Source organism: Anguilla rostrata, chromosome 17, assembly GCF_018555375.3.
Source record: "Anguilla rostrata isolate EN2019 chromosome 17, ASM1855537v3, whole genome shotgun sequence".
Taxonomy (NCBI): Eukaryota; Metazoa; Chordata; class Actinopteri; order Anguilliformes; family Anguillidae; genus Anguilla; species Anguilla rostrata.
This window is the reverse complement of record NC_057949.1, coordinates 26,963,398-26,979,601: the sequence shown is the minus strand read 5'-3', so window position 1 is coordinate 26,979,601 and position 16,204 is coordinate 26,963,398. Positions and strand designations below refer to the sequence as shown.

At 45.4% G+C, this 16,204-nt stretch overlaps 2 protein-coding genes across 2 annotated transcripts in view; one reads left to right on the top strand and one right to left on the bottom strand.

Moving 5' to 3' along the window:
* The window catches only part of LOC135242955 (testis-expressed protein 2-like), a 40,110-nt gene extending 37,549 nt beyond the window's left edge, over nt 1–2,561 (bottom strand). Inside the window, exon 1 of the mRNA XM_064314323.1 lies at nt 2,304–2,561. The gene's annotated coding sequence lies outside the window, so the exon portion shown is untranslated. The remainder of the gene's footprint in view (nt 1–2,303) is intronic.
* scpep1 (serine carboxypeptidase 1) overlaps nt 1–16,204 on the top strand; it is a 397,664-nt gene that overhangs the window by 211,627 nt on the left and 169,833 nt on the right. The window lies entirely within an intron of this gene.

Sequence of the window (16,204 nt, the reverse complement as noted above, 5' to 3'; positions counted from 1 at the left end):
GGCCCGACTGCCACCCCCCCACCCACCCACCCACCCACCCAACGACGACCCCCATTCTCTACAGAATACAGCAGTAATATCAGTGAGTCATATCTCACTGCAATATAGAACCTGATCAGCCTCCTACCCTTCGGAATCTGAACACCCCATATCATGATCAATTCAGATCTTCTCTACAGAACCTGAACACTCCACATAGATGATCCATGACACCTTTCTCTACAGAACCCAAAAGCTCCATGTCGATGATTTACAACACCCTTCTCCACAGAACACAGGCACTCAAAAACTGCAGAATAAAAGGATAACCTTGAACGCAGATTCGCCGTTCGTGTGCAAACTGGGTGAGAGATCCCTCGGGGGACCGTGTGGGCAGATAGGTTTTCTGACTGCGTTAGCCCAAGGAAAACAGATCTGATAACATTTAACATGTCACTCCAGAGCGGTACTAAAGTGCTCATTAGACCTCGACGAATGGGGAAGCCTGCCGAGCCTCTGGCAGTCAGCCTGTCGTCCTACAGGCCTGGAAGCGAAGCCTCTTTAACCCACACAGCCTGTGCAGCAACTGAGACAATGCCAGGATCGCCGAGAAGGGAACATAGGTAGGGCGCCGGGGAGGAGAACTGGAGAGTGTACAGGGGGTGTACAGGGTGGTGTACGGGGGTGTACAGGGGGGGATGTATGAGGGGTGTACAGGGTAGTGTACAGGGGGAGTGTACAGGGAAGTGTACAGTTGGGGTGTACAGGTTGGGTGTACAGGAGAGTGTATAAGTGGGGTGTAGGGGGGGGTGTACAGGGAGGTGTACAGGGTAGTGTACAATGGGGGTACAGGAGAGTGTACGGAGGGTGTACAGAGGAGTGTACAGGGGGTGTACAGGGCAGTGTACAGGAGAGTGTACAAGGGGAGTGTATAGGTGGGGTGTGCGGGGGGGGGTACAGATCAGTGTACAGGGTGGTGTATGGGGGTGTGCAGGCGGGGCGTACGGGGGGGTGTACAGGGGTATGGGAAGTGCACAGGGTGGTGTACGGGGGAGAGGCAGAGAGAATAACAGCACAAACAGACAGCACAAACTGCAGGCCACTTCCTCCCATGCGTTTAATGTGGGCTGTCCTCGGTCCAACACCATAAGTTGAACACTAATCTGAATCATCTTGGGGGGGGAAGTATTACCCGCGACGGAGAATTGGCCTGATACGACATTACTGGCCCTGCTATTAAATTTTCCTATTTAAACAGGAACATCAGAATTTCCTGTATAAGATCCATGGCAATTGCGAAGTAGTAAGAGAATTTTAAAAATGTATTTAAAAAATTGGTAAATAAATTAATGATCTTTTCTGAAAGGGAATGTCTATTGTACCATAGTTACCATTCGAACGCTCAGTATCAGTTTCAGATGCAGTTCGTTCTACGGGTTTCGAAGCGTTGGAAGGTCACTGCAGCCGACCGGTAGCTACGGTCCGGTACTGTATGCAAATTGAGGAATCACTTCCACACACTGCAGCCCGTCTTGTCAATAATTACATACATGCTGCTAAATACGGTGTTACGACCGTGGTTGTTAAAACAAACACCGCAGCATTCCACGTTAAAGTGCAACTGTCATATGGCGCATATAGCGTAAAATAAAATTATTAGTTCTCAGACCCTGGCGAAACGCGTGCTCCGCTGTAGCCGTGGATAGAACTAGCTATACGAAATGATCGCTAAGCCCAAAGGTGGCTCTCGCGGGCTAACTAGTCATGTCGGTTTAATTTATGACATCCACACGAAACAGAGGTACACCGTCGCTTGCTATACATGTAGCCTACCTTGGTTAACATTCAGATATGAAACCACGCCACGTTTTTTTAGAGCAGGCTATTGAATGAGACTGCAATGCAGCGAAGTTAGCAAATTAACCGGCATTCGAGTTTGCAGCTAACTCGTTGTATTGAGATTGTTCCAAGTTAGGCAACTGTGAATGACAAGGTTAACAAGCGACACCATTCTGTTGGGCACAAAGATTCTCTACGCCCGTGGGTACAAACTCAAATACACCCTGTCGTAACCAGCAACTCAAAACCAGAACCTATGGTTAGATACACGTCAGCATTGATATGTCACAAATCCCCTGAATCAATGTTTGTTCAACCGCAGCACTTGTTACCTATCTTGCCTACTTTCCACATATGACACAAACTGAATGAAGTGTCGCAAGGATAGTTGCAACATAAAGTGGTAACTACGGAGCCCTTCAGTCTAACTATGTGTGTAACGTTTGTTAGAAAATGATTTTTATTAACTTAAGTTTCAGTCCTACCACAGTTGAAGTTCATGTTCTTTCGCAGACCGGACAGCATCGAAGTTTCCCCGGACATAGGCAACACGTCTCGCTCCGAGATCAATCTCGTGCACATACACGAATCTCGCTCTCTTTTCAGCCTGTTGACAATTGCTAGATGAGTTCCTGTATGATAAAAAAAGCTGGGATTCAAGGCTAAAGTAATCGAAACAGATCGCAAGAAATAAGGTGCGTGACTTGTAATTGAGGCGCTCGGGGATTGATTGAACTGCTGGAGAACAAGGACGTGTGTTTGTTTTGGGGAATGGATGAAGCCCGTTGGCCAACCACGCCCCCCGATTACAGTAAAAGTATCGGAGTAAATTACAAAGTAAAGCTTTGGTGATGGTTTGTAACGCAAAATAGCAATACGAGTAGGCTGGCTTCAGTTCAGAGTATAAGCATGGTTTATTCTTTTCTTTCACGAACATAATGAACCTATTATAAGCCATGTAATCAACAATGAATTATTGTTGATCTATGATTATGATGAATGACGTGATACCGTACGATGTCTCATGGAATTTGAATTTGATTTTGTGACCATGTACGGGGCGAGTCTGGGGGGAGGGGGGGGCATTGAGTAAGAGGAGTTCATTGTAAGAGGAAACAAGCCGTTTACGTTATGGGAATTGATCCCTTTTTTTTACAGTATTTGCCACAAAAACTATAAGCCACGTGGTCACCCTGCGGTTCAGTCTGCCACATACTTATGTTTAAGTGTCACATGCTAATGACAGTCTCTCACAAGCCCGGTGTAAATTCCAGTTTGATTCCAGCCTCGTTTTAATCTGGTCAAGCTGGTTTGAAGCTGGTTTTGAGATGGTCAAGCTGGCAACAAGATGGTTGAGAGAGCAACTGTGCTGACAAGACCATCTACAGCTGGGGGGCCAGCTTCGCACAGACAAAAGACCATCATCAGATTCCAGATGATATCCAGCTAGATTGCTTCTTGGGTTGGTAGCTGGAATTTCCACCAGGGAAGTCAAACGTGTTTAAATGCCGTATTTGGTCACACTAGAGGTAATGTCAGAGATGGTTGGCATTACTAAGATGTTTAACTTCACAGCTTTTACTCGCATGTTTTTATCCGGACGTCATCAGAAAATCTGAAACTAAAAGTCACCAGAATTAATTAACTGAAACCAAAACGAAGGCAGTCTAATTTATAGACCACGTGATAATTAACAGTGTAAATATAGGCAGGCAGAGAGATATTGCCATTTGTTTAATAAACGTGATGAAGTCCGAGCAGTGTGTACAGAGACGGTGTTCTCAGGCACAGGTCGTAAATGAATCACAGTCTTCTTTGTGTCCTGTTTCACGGCTGTTGTCTTTTTTCTGGGTGTTGCCAGTTTTTTTCTTTCGGCTGGACAGGGGTGGTGGGATTAACCCCGCACTGAAAGATCCTCCGTCACACACTTCCTGGTTTTACAGTCTCGTCCAGTCACACATAAGGAGGCGGAGGATATATAAAAGCGGTTTAATCCTCACGGTTAGCCAGCCTGACTGAAATTCTAAACTGCGGGGGGGGGGCGAACTTGACGGGTTTCATTTGACTCAACTACAATTTCCTCTAAGTGGGGTGGGGGTGGGGTTTGGGGGTGGGGAGGGGGGGGGGGTTATGTAATGGTTAGGGAACTGAGTTTGTCACCTCAGAAGTTTAAAATTCAATGTGGCACCACGGTCACACTATTGAACCTGGTATTTAAGCTGTACAAATGGTCAGTATGTAAAAAAAAAAAAAAAAGAAGCTAAACATGTTAATTGTTTGGGATTAGGGCATGGACTAATCAATTTTATTTTACATTTGACCACTGCAAATTGTACAAACCTACATTTACTTTTATCTGAGTCACCACACTAAGATTGTTCTGGGCTGTGTGAGCCTCTTAAAGCAGTTGCCAAATTATGGTATTTTTTTAATAAAGTCCTCAGTCCAGTTTTGACAGTGACAAAAACCCCACATAAATACAATAACACTAATTCAATTTTAATTGTCTAATTGTCATTCATATGGTCTGCTTCTCAGGCATCTCCTCTTATGGCACAGTTTGGTGTGCAGTGGGAAGCTAAAATCCCCAAGAAATTGCCTGCACCTTAGATATCGGTATAGGTCAGCCACAATAATTCTGTCCGTGGCAATAACTTTACTTGCAGCCCTAAAAGCTCTTTCTAGTTCATTTTATGTCTGTTTTTGCTAGGTAGCCAGCACCATGTATCCAAAGTCCCCCCCATAGCAACAAAAGAATAAACATTTAAAACATTTGTTTTTTTTTTTTCCTGTTAAAACAAAGCAAACCTGAATACATTTTGGATTCCTGCCAAAGCTCATATGCGGTGCCTGGGCTGGATGGAATGGAATGTTCTTGAAAACCAAGGTTCTGACTCACTGTGGCCGTGACTGTCCTTATCAGAAGTGGACTTTTCACCAGAAAGCCCTTCAGAAGAGGCTTTCTTGAACTTTCAAGCTGTGTGCTGGTCCATCTCTGTGAGGAAAAATATGATTCATTACATTATTATTTAGCATTCTCCCTGTGCCCTGGACTCTCGCTTTTGTCTGTGATAGAAATACTACATGTGCCTCTGAATAGAAGGAGATGAATATTATTGCCTTGCATCTGATTAACGATTTTGAGCAATCTGATTCATTTAGTTAATCAGAGTAACAAATGATAATAATAATAATAATAATAATAATAATAATAATAATAATAATGTAAAAATTTCTATAGTACTTGTAAAATATTTTATATTTAATACTTGTAAAATACTTGTTAATTGTATAAAGATCTCAGTTCATACATTACCTCTTAGCTGCCAGGTGACAGAGCCCTACCTGTGCCATAGGCTGGTAAGATTGCCTGCACTAAAGTTTACTTCAAGCAAGAAGTTGGCATACTTTTGGAGTCTTGCAGAGTCGCCTTATGAGAAGCCTGCCGCCTAGTGGACACTTGTGATCTTCTCCGACAATGACCAGAATGTTGGGGAAAAGAAAAGTGGTGAAGCAATTAATTATAGCTTATTTTGGAAAAAAAAGCTAATTTGAAGGTTATTCAAAATATCAAAAAAGAAAGAAGTATAGGCATGAATCAGAGTTCCTTGGGCAACTGCTATGTAAATTCATCCCAACAACATGCCAGGCAACAATAAAACAGTCCCTTCTACTGCTACAGCCAGAGGTGTGGGTGGCACAACAGTAACTCGAGAGGTATGACTGAAAAATTCAAATAGGCGGGTGGGGGGAGGTTGGAGGGGGGGAGAAAAAATGGGGAAAAACAACTGTGTACAGATGCTGGATGGTGCAAGAGCTGGAAATAATCCGAGGTTACAAACAGGAAGTTCTGCCCCTTAGACACACATGTTTCTGAACTGTTCTCAAGATTAGCAGGCGACAGACAGCCTCAGACATGGGAACTGCATTTAAAAAAAAACTGCTCTGGTGTGGCCTGGATACAGTCAACATCTGTCCAGAACTCTGACGCACGATTAAAACCAATTGTTTTTTTTTTTTTGTTTGTTTTTTTTATTATTAAAATGTTAAAGTCCAGTGTGTTTCACAGGAGCTCTACTTCCACACAGGGTTCAAAGATCACAATAAAATATCTTGTACGTCTCAAAAGAAAGGGTCTGCGGGCCTCAACGTCGACTAATCCAGATGTAATCACAGGCTATCTAAGCCTCTAGTCTCTCTTTTTCATTTAATTGTTTTTTTTTTCTTCACGTAAACAATGTGGCAAGTTCAGCGTGATCATCTAAATTACTAGCCGAAATGTGTCCGCGAAGAAGCGAAAGACACAAACGCTGGCAATTATTTGTGAGTCAAATGTTGATCGAATCCAAGCCTGTGCCAGTGAAGGATTCCTTGTTGTGCCAGTTGTGTTAACGATGAGAACAGGCCATTGAGTAACCGGGGAGACATTCTGTCTACATTTGAGACAGAAACAGCTCAGATGCATGTAAGAGGGGGGAAAAGGATGACATCACCAGACAGGCAGTTTAAAAAAATATATATTTTTTACATATTTTGGGGACATAACAACGTTCTTGTTCAGAGCCACCAAAACCCTCGAGCCACATGAAGGCAGCTCAGCGCCTGAGTCAGCAGTGGACTGAGGTCAGGTGAGTTCACCTGGCTGACAGGTGGCAGTCAGACAGCTCCTTCTCCACAGGAATTTTGGAGGGGGGAAAGCAAGGTAGAGGTGTGGTGAGTCACGCCCAGCAGCACAGGGGAAGTGACTCACCTCACTCCAGGGGGGTCACCGGTCCTAATCCTGGAGAGCACCTGCATCTGCTGGCTTTCTTCTTTCCACCGTAAACAACAGCAGGTAGAGCTCAGATTCAATATATCAGGAGAGGGAGGTGAAGTTCTGAGTGTTCCAACAAGGGCAAACGATTCTGTTAATATAACAGGGTGGAAAGGGCTTTCTTAAACAGGATTTTATTTTAGTATGCTACACTGGCCGTGGAGCTGAGCTTATAACACAGAGGTTGCAGGTTTCACTCCCAGGAGGGAGGGACACAGCCATTGTAGACTTCAGCGAGGAATAGGAATTTGTGGATTTTTTCAGATAGACATTACCTTTAGTTAAACAGTTCTTCTTTTCTTCATTTAATTTATGATCATACAATGAAAAAGTCTTGCAGCAAAATTGTACTGCTATTGTGCAAAGTTCAGACAGCTCACTTGTAAAACCAGTTTTGATGTTCAATGCTATGGATAAGTGATACTTCCTGAGAGTTGTACCTTATCTGACCTGTGTTCTGTAGTTGTTCCAACAACTTTCGGCATGCAGTTAATTGTATGTTGCTTTGGATTAAAGTGTCTGCCAAATAAAATGTAATGTAATGTAAATGCTGCCTCTTCATTATGATTGGAACCATTGTTAAGTACCACAGTGCCATCACGTGGCAGAGACATGTATTACACCACCATTAAAAAAGAAAAGAAAGCATTGCTACAGCAACCTGTCCAGGGTGTATTCCTGCCTCACGCCCAATGCATGCTGGAATAGGCTCCAGCACCCCCTCACGACCCTGACCAGGAATGAGCATGTATAGATAATGGATATATGGACGGATTACTACAGCAACAAAGAACAAAAAAAATCTGATAGCAAATCTGATATTTTCTCACTGGCAGTGAATGAAGCACACATGCATTGAAATACTCTCTGACAGACAGACAGATACAGACACAGACACACACACACTTATTGCTTTGTGTGTATGTATTTAGTATGCATGGTGTGTGTATCTTTGTGTGCTGTGGGGTGTGTGTGTGTGTATTTGTATGCTGTGGGGTGTGTGTGTTGTGGGGTGTGTGTGTATTTGTATGCTGTGGTGTGTGTGTGTGTGTTGTGGGGTGTGTGTGTGTGTATTTGTGTGCTGTGGGGTGTGTGTGTGTGCATATAAGACATGCCTGCGTGTGTGTGGGTGTGGGTGCGGTGTGTGTATATGTTTGGGGAGTGGGGGTGGGGGGTGGGGGGCATGAGAGAGGTAGATCCTGAGCAAGCGTGGGAGTGGGAGTGGGAGTGGGAGTGGGAGTGGGAGTGGGAGTGGGAGTGCAGTGGGAGTGGGAGTGGGAGTGGGCGTGGGAGTGGGAGTGGGAGTGGGGTGGCGTGGGAGTGGGGTGGGAGTGGGAGTGGGTGGGAGTGGGAGTGGAGTGGGCGTGGGAGTGGGAGTGGGAGTGGGAGTGGGAGTGGGAGTGGGAGTGGGAGTGGGATTGTCTCTCCGCTGTTTCCACGGCACCGGTGGATGAGGAACTTTCTGCCGTTCACACAAACCTCCGAGTTCACAGAAAAACCTTTCTGGAAACGCCGCAGATAAAAGGGAAGGCGCTTCGTCTCACCGTCCAATTCGATCGGGCGCATCGGCCCAAATTCAGAGGGGAGGGACGCACAGGGTGGGTCGGCAGAGGTGAGGCGGGGATGGCAACAAATTTTAGGAATTCAGGTCGATTCTAATTATGGCGAGAGAAGCCGTGCATTGAAGATACAAACGCGTAACTTGCTCTCAGACAAGTTTCTCTCCCTTTCTCTCTCTCTCTCTCTCTCTCTCTCTCTCTCTCTCTCCTCCTCTCTCTCCCTCTCTCCCTCTCCCTCTCTCTCTCTCTCTCTCCCTCTCTCTCTCTCCCCTTTTAATCCGGCAAAGGAATTCCGCTCGACAGGTGATCAAAGAGTGCGCGCGAGACTCCAGGTGCGGGAGACGCCTCAACTGCTGACAAACGGGGGGGGGGGGGGTCTTTGGAAGGCAAAGCCGGGAGAAGTGCGTTTGGTTTGCTTCAAGAACAAAAAAAGAAGAAGCTCTCTTTTCTTTTTTCTTTTTTTTTTTTGAGGGATGGATGTGCTGAGATTGGAGAAGGAGTCTCGGATCTCGGGGCGCGTGCGACTGTCGAGCAACCGGGGGGGACATTCTGACCCCGGGATCTTCCACCGATGCATTCTGGGATCTGCAGTTTCGCTTCACCCAAACGGACCGCACTTGATCGTAGCCTCTTATGAACCTCATCACCCCTTTGGAAGCATGTTGAGATGCTAGGGCCCCGTTACTCAAATAATGGTCCTTGAGGGTCGAGAACTTCTTGTTTTCCACCCTCCCTTCACCTGGGAGTCAGGTGTGAAGACCGTCCGGCCAATCCGGTGCACTAATTGTTCAGTTAATTACCTGGGAGAAAAGAAAAAGACAAGAAAACCAGAGCCGGATCTTGAGTGGAGGGTCAGATTTGAGCATACAGTGTCGAGTTAGAGGGCGCGCATTCCCTGGGAATTCATGTCCATTCAACTCATTCAATTCAACTCCGGCTCTGACCAGACAGGCAGGCATAATGGTTATTTCCACCATTCTGCCGTGTAGAGTATCTTTGATACGTGCCTGTAATCTCTCAGCCCAGCTCTGTCTGAAGGTTGAGGGCCAGTGGAGGCCTCTGGCGCAGGCTTGACCCCACAGACCAACAGCCCATTTCTATCCCCTCAGAAGAACAACTGGACTCTCTTTTAATATCTCTTTTCATATCACTTTTAATGTTTCCCTTCTTAACTGTGCCGTGGTTTATCTCCGACCTTCTGACTGCGGTAGAAAAACACTATGAAATTAAACATCACCAGATTTACGTCAGCTTGTCTGGAGCACAATATTTTTTTATTGTGTACTTAAAGAGGAGTTCTGCACTTCTCTTTAGTACAAGACTTCACAAGGTCAGGCTTTGGGCCTCCCCTGTGCAAACCTGGTTTTTTGTTCCAGCCAGTCTCCCCTTGATGACTCAGCCTTATTGAAAACATTTGTCTTTTAACAAAATGCTAACAGAAAGCAGGTCTGGCTCATTAATGTTTGCTTTGATCTTCGCTGCTCATTTCCCACAGGCAGGTGTGCCATTTCGGTTACCAGGTGTGGACAGGTGTAGACGTAGATATTAAATCCCCCCCCCCCCCCCCCCCCCCTCAAGGCACACATAGAGGACAGACTAACACACAGACTGCTGTTCCTTATTTGACTGCAGAGCGTAGAGTGCACAGCTGAACCAGGGGGGTTTTTCACAAGGCAGCATTACTGACAGTGTTGCCAGATTGGGCGCAATCCTGCCCAATTGGGCTACTTTAAAAAAACAGTGTTTTTGTGCAGGGATAAATGGCTTTGGGCATGTTCACCGTGTTCAAATCTGGCAACACTGATCACCGAGCTAGCTGGATAACTGCGTAAAACTGAGTAAAACCTGGAACAGCTCTTTTTACTTCAGTCCATGTTGCAGACTTGGGAGGGTTCTGGGTTTTACTCAGCGCAGTTATCCAGCCAACCCAGTGAAACGGAGCCCTGGTGTCACTGGAGATTTTAAAGTGCACAGCTGAGCATAAATAAACTCTGGCAACCAGATTCAGATGTGTCAGATGTGGTCATGATGAGGTGCGTATACAAGACTTCAATACATGATATACATTTGACAACATGTTTTTTTTACACTGTTACCTGTATAGCAGTTAAGAGACTGTTTAATGTCCTCTTTGATTGTTATTGTAATGCCTTAATGTTTTTAAGGTGTCCATTTTGGTCCATTGTATGGTCTTACTTTGACAGTGGAAAAAGCTTATATTTAAAGCTTATAAATCATTTTGTGACTGAAATAAAAATCATAATTAGTATTTATAGCTCATTAGGACTAAATGTATATATGCAAAAGTGTATTTGAAACAGGAAAGATTATACAGTATTTGTGTTTAATGTTTTTTTTTTTTTTAATTTATGAATAAATCTATGACAGGAGTCACAGTTTAATTGATTATCTTCCAATGAAAGAACCACAGTGTAATCATGTGACTACATCACTGACCTTTGACCTCTGTCTCTCTGTGAATGGCACTGAGGTCAAATCCTGACCCAGGGGTCAAATACTATGTAGACTTCATCAAGCCAGTGAATTGGAAAAATGTTAACCTCCATTTGCAATTGCTTTTCCCAAGTGTTGACTTTTGTCTGAAGTTTCATTTTAGAACATAAACCAAATAATGAAAACAGAAAACATGGGTCTTGTGCCAAGTCTACAGTGCTATCAAATTATTATGATGGTACTTTAAATTTATCCAAACAGAGCTGGGTCAAATATTTGTTTGAAATACTTGAACTCTTTGGACTCTTTTAAATCTCAGATTTAGAAATGTGAGACATTTTATTAAAAGGAATATTTAACTAACAAATATTTAAAATCATATGACAGGAGCATTTTGTTCCGTGAAAATAATTGTTTCTTTTTAAACTGTCCAAAAATCAAGAGTAGTTCATGAGCGCGTAGAGTGTTTAATTATGTGACATTTGTTTGGTTGCCTCCTTAGTCTTTCAGTTCCGTTACCACCTGTCACGTACGGCCGTCTCCCTGAAGTCTATATTAGCATAAGCTTTGATATAGTGCTCCACCACAGACTGCACTCAAAACAGGTGCCTTGTCTTTTGTTACTGGCTTAATGACAACCCGACCTGCGTCACTGTGGGGGTCTTCTTCTGTCACATCAAAGGACAGGACAGGTATGGTGACCAGTGGCAGGTGGCATTGCTCACCTTATTAAGCATCTGAACAGCTTAACAGATCTATATATGCATGTGGCGGGTGTCACAAAGGACTCAGACTAGTGCCTCACTTATTCACTTATTACTCTCCAGTTTTAGAACAGGGAGGTGGGGAACTCCGATTCCGGAGAGCAGGTATGGTTTTGGTTCTTTTTTTTTACCCTAACCCTAACCCTTTGTTGTAGTTTTCTGACAGCTCTATGAACTACGCTGGGTCACTCCTGTACTCAAAAAGAGTACAGTCAGGATACTCTTGCAGTCTGTGACTGCAGCTGGTGCTCATACAAACGTCAGATCAAGATATGATTGAGCTCATTAAATGACTAAGAGCAGAAGATGCTGAAAATCCTGAAATGGATCTGCCCTTCTTGTGCACCCCTGTCTTAGGGTTAAGTGTAACCAACTGAAGGAAGGAGCGAGGAGGGAGGAGGGCTGGGATGAGGGGTGGGCCTCGGAGTGGGGGTGGGGGGAGGATTGGGATGAGGGCTGAGCCTCGGAGGAGGGTGGGGGAGAGGGTCATCCATGTGGCTGTCCCAGGACCCCAAGACCGTTCGGGTCAGGCGGAGAGTGGAGGGCGTAGCGTGTGAAATGGGGCCGAGTTCCAGCTGTCACCCCCCCGCTGCCCCCCCCCCCTTACCGCCCCTCTGGCAATCTCCAGCGGGAGCCTTTGAGTGCACCCCCCGCCCCCCCCCCTCCTCCCATCCTCTCCGCATAAATAAATAAATTCTGTAAAATAAACAAACAGACGACGGCGTCTGGAGCTCACTCCTTTCATCCGGCTGCAGATCACAGGCGCTTGCCCCCGCTCGCACGCCGACTCGCGCTCGCACCCCGCACCCCGCCCCCCTCGCACCCACCCCTCCTCCCCTCCCTCCCCTCAGCACCCACCAGCACTCTATCCAGAACTTTTCGTATCAGCCAATGGGAGGACGGAATCCGAAGTGCCGGCCTGGCCTTCAGATTCGTCCGTTCCGATGGGACTCAGTTCTGCACGAGCACTGAAGTCTGAGAATGCTCACTATCAATCCTGGGTCAAATACGCATCTGTTTTGGATTTAAATACTTTTCTGTGCTCCGTTGATCTTGCCTGGTGTGATTGAGCCTGCCAATTAATATGACCAGAAGGTGGGATTTTCACTTTTTGAGAGCATTTCATTGGTTCCAATACACCAGACAAGATCAGTAAAGCGTAGAAAAGTACTTGAATCCAAAACATATACGTATTTGACCCAGGGTTACAGTCAGTCTCTCTGCGACTCCCTGGGCGCTGGATAATATTTGGGTTCATTTGGACCAACTCGGATCTAACCAGAATCCAGTTCATCATCACCAAAATAAAAAACAAATAAAAAATGCACAACAGCAGTGTGTTGGCTTTATTTTTTACCATCCAAATTTCAAAAATAACTCATAAAGGATCCACACTCAATGTTTTACAGTTATGTTGTAGATGACATTCAACATTCTTCAGACAAAACTATAGCATTATTTGCCCCTTTTTGCCAATTTCTCCATAGTTTAATAACATTTATTGTATCTACACATTTAATATTTATTTTCCATATTTAAAACCATATTTTTTTTCTTAGACTTGGCAGTTCTTGTACAATAACACATGTAATATGGAGTTATATCTGCTCGTCTGAATTGTGTGGTCAGACAGTAACGTGTAAGACGAGTATTTGAAGGATAGGCTTAACAATGGTCGGCTCTCGGTGTGTTAGTTCTGGCTTCTTTTGATATTACTAAAATGTCCTATTCCAAATCTCCTCACTGTTTTCTGGGGAGAACTGTAAAACAACCTGCCTGCCCAGAGCCAAGTGACCTTTTAAATAACAGTGCAAATTGGCCTTTGTTTGCAGTTCTGCGGTTATTTTAAGAATTATCTCCGGGAATATAATAATCAAAACCCAAGAGCAAGATCAGCTTTTAGAGAAATGTCAAGGAAATGGGGCCCCAGAAAATTAGCATTAACTGGAGTTAACTCTGATGGCAGCCAAAAAGTTCTTTTTTTTTTAGATAATTTTTTGAAATATACAGTAAAGTAAAAAAAAAACTGCATTAAACCAAGTTACACTGCATTAAAAAAGCACAGCAGATCTTTCTACAGCCTTGAAAAGTCTATCAGGACAGTATTGATGGGAAATCTGAGAACAGCACTGGTCCCCCACTGATTTAGAGGAGGGGGAAGAAGCAGACCCCCCCCCCCCCATCTCTACACCCCACTGTGATGCATCTCCCTCTCTCCCTCTCCCTCTCTCTGTCTGTCTCTCTGTCTCTGTCTCTATCTCTTCTCTCTCTGTCTCTCTCCCTCTCTCTCTCTCTCTCTCCCGCTCTCTCTCTCTGTCTGTCTCTCTGTCACTATCTCTTCTCTCTCTGTCTCTCTCCCCCTCTCTCTCTCTCCCTCTCTCTCTCTGTCTCTCCCCCCTCTCTCTCTTCTCCCTCCCTCTCTCTCCCCCCTCTCTCTCTCTCTTCTCCCTCTCTCTCTCCCCCTCTCTCGGTAATAACAGGGCCTCTGTGCATTGCTGTGGATAAGCGCTGTGACTGAAAAGACGAAAGACGGCTCCGCTTCTCCCCCCGTTCGCCATCAGAGACATTCCCTCCCTGCTCGCGGTTAGATTCTGTTCTTCAGTTCCTCAGAAATGTCTCTTATTTTCTTTGTTTTTCCAGGTTCACTCACAAGTCGCCTTTTAATTATACAAGACTCCAGATACGCCGCTGTACCGTCCTCAGTTCCCCGTTACAAACATTCGCGAGAATCACCTGCCTGTTCCAGCACCCCCCGTGATGCAACTGTCGCTGTGCTTCGGCTAACGACGCCTCCTCATCCACCTCATCCTCACATTCTTGTTCCAACTGAATTTTTTCAAATACAAATACAAATGAACTGCATCAGCAGGAATGCAAGCAAGAGGAGGCTTTAACTGAAGTTTCATATTTTACTGAAGTATCTGACATTACTGATGAATTACGGTTTGTTATTGAATTCTTGAATGTATGGTCAGGCTAAAAACAATTATACACAGAAGTGGAGGCAAAAATCGAATTTAATCTAATATTGTTGGGACACACGAAAACTTTTTAAACAAAGACAAAAATAAAATCCTCAAGAACAACAGAAATCCATTTCTTTTCAAGACTTACAGCCTTATGCTTTAGACACATGGGGTTCTGAAACAAGTTTCTCAGTTGTTGATGAGTTGAGATGTACAGCGTCCTTACATTGACCTTCTTTATAACTTTAAATACGTGTGTCAAACATGCAAGCTTTTTCCCCCCAAGACACTGATGATATATCTGAAAGCAGGAGAAGAAAGTGAAGCTACTTCCTGTCGTCTCCAAGCTGCTGTGATTTTGGGAGGGGCCTCGCTCAGCACGACGCACCCCGTCCCGAACAGAGGGGCCATGCCCTGAAGAAATATCCCCCCCCCCTCCTCCCACCCCCCCCTTCAAAGACAGACGTTCCCCCTCCCCCCACCCCTCAGTGCCACTTCCACCCTCTCCAAATGTTTAACTTCAGAGATCTGCTCATTAAAAGGTCTTCAAAGCCCTTTTTCCCCTTCACTTAAAGGCCTTCATTTGCATTATTAATCAGGCGTGTGGTGCGGTATGGATGCTGCGCTCAGCATTACCATCTTCTAACATGCACCCCCCCCCACGCCCCCGTCCCCCCCGTTCCGTCCCGCCCTGCACCCCTTCATCTCCTCCCGCTTTTTCCGATTCGGAACGCCGGGGGCACATCCTTCAGGGGGCGCGCCCTACAGAAGAACACGCGAGAGGGGGGGGGGCGGTGTGGGTAGGGGGGTGACGAGTCCTCACGAATGAGAATTCCCGCGTCGAAGGACACCTCGTCTTTTTTTAAGCGCGCAGGTTTTTGTGCTGACACAGAAAAACGAAACGCGACGCCCGCGTTCGTCTTCGCCCCTCTTCTCTGCGTTCACACATTACCCCTGGGTGGGTAGCGGGGTGTGGCTTGGCGGTTTAACCGCCACGGCACGTTCACAACCTCCGCAGGGACAGGCACACTCCGTGAAGCAGGCGAACCGACGGCCTGGATGAGCCGTAATGGCCTCCTTTCCTTATTACAGTCTTATGCTCATGTGTTTTTATGCGCTCTGGAACCGTACTTATGGGGCGTGGCCATTTTACACGGGAACAAGTTATATCTGGCTGCATAAAATGGCCACTTTGTAAATATATGGAGTCTCAAGCGCTCTGGAGTGGCTGAGTTGGTAGAACTGTGTGAGCGGGGCTGAGCCCAATAGTGTAGACTTTTGCCAGTTTGATCCATGGCGGGTGACATCATTATCTGATTGTTACCAGGACAACAGGACTTTGTCCAATCAGGGGGAGGGTGTGTCAGTCAGGTTCCATGGCTGACTGCTGCATCAGTACTTCCCTGTGACATACCTGGTCCCTACAGTTGTCAGTGAGAGAGAGACACCTCCTCTCTTATTGGTGCTAGCTCTCCTGCAGTACTGTGTGGCTTTCAGCATGTAACCAGAGCAAGTTGCTGGCATAAACTGTCTACGTGGGGCCACAACTCTACTTAGGGCCACAACTATGAACGGGCCACACAATTCAGGTTTTAAATGCTTTTTTAAAATGTTGGGAGGAATGAACGAGGGAGAGTGAATCAGGGGACAATGGATGGAGAATAAACGAGGGAGATGTGATGTGATGGGAGACAGTGATGATGTAATAAAGCTGGACAAACATCGTTGTAAAGCAAATTAATAATAATGTAATAATATTAAATAATATTAAAAAGACACGTTTATACACACAGCACGCGGGGAAGAAAGGGTAATTGCACGCATGAGAAC